Genomic DNA, 1209 nt, shown 5'->3' with positions numbered 1-1209 from the left:
TGTCGTGTGGCTGTAGTGGGACTGTCGTGTGGCTGTAATGGGACTGTCGTGTGGCTGCAGTGGGACTGTCGTGTGGCTGCAGTGGGACTGTCATGTGGCAGTAGTGGGACTGTCATGTGGCTGTAGTGGGACTCATGTGGCTGTAGTGGGACTGTCATGTGGCTGTAGTGGGACTGTCGTGTGGCTGCAGTGGGACTGTCCTGTGGCAGTAGTGGGACTGTCATGTGGCTGTAGTGGGACTGTCATGTGGCTGTAGTGGGACTGTCATGTGGCTGTAATGGGACTGTCATGGGACTGTCATGTGGCTGCAGTGGGACTGTCATGGGAGGAGGGGGTGATTGGGGACAGGGGTGGTTGAAAGGAGTTGAGAGAAGGATTGGGAGGGGAGGGTTAAGGGGGCTAGACTAGAGCGGGAATGGGGTGGGGGGGAAGGTTTCTCTAAAACAACAGCACCAGATGGTAGCTTTTTCTTTGCTATGTTGTTGTCTTAGGTCTCTCTTTATGTAGTGTTGTGGTGTCTCTCTTGTGGTGATGTGTTTTGTCCTATATTTTTTATTTTTAATCCTCCATCCCCACAGGAGGCCTTTTGGTAGGCCGTCATTGTAAATAAGAATTTGTTCTTAACTGACTTCCCTAGTTAAATAAAGGTGACATTTTGGGGGGGATAAAACTGTAGAATTTTGTTATGCGTACTAATGTGTTTGTGTAATGGAAAAATAAGTGTGTGTGTGTGTGTTTCTCACCCTCGTCAGCCAGTGAATGCCAGAAAACTTTGACATGGAGGCATGTCGACATCGCAGCGCCATGGCGACAAGTGTTGCTGAGGAAATGATGCAGCTGTTGCGTGGGTATTTTGGGATAATAAGCGTTCACTATAAATCCCTCCCCTTTCTCCCCCAAACTGAAACATCCCTCCCTGGATCAGAGATTGGAATGATTTCACTGAAAGAAAATATAATATCTTAAGCATGTGTGTCACTGTCCAAACCTAAGCTACAGCCATGGAATTAGATACTGCACTCTTAGGAAACCTAAGCTACAGCCATGGAATTAGATACTGCACTCTTAGGAAACCTAAGCTACAGCCATGGAATTAGATACTGCACTCTTAGGAAACCTAAGCTACAGCCATGGAATTAGATACTGCACTCTTAGGAAACCTAAGCTACAGCCATGGAATTAGATACTGCACTCTTAGGAAACCTAAAC

The sequence above is a fragment of the Oncorhynchus clarkii genome, chromosome 31 (genome assembly GCF_045791955.1).
Source record: "Oncorhynchus clarkii lewisi isolate Uvic-CL-2024 chromosome 31, UVic_Ocla_1.0, whole genome shotgun sequence".
Classification (NCBI taxonomy): domain Eukaryota; kingdom Metazoa; phylum Chordata; class Actinopteri; order Salmoniformes; family Salmonidae; genus Oncorhynchus; species Oncorhynchus clarkii.
This window is presented reverse-complemented; position numbering follows the sequence as displayed.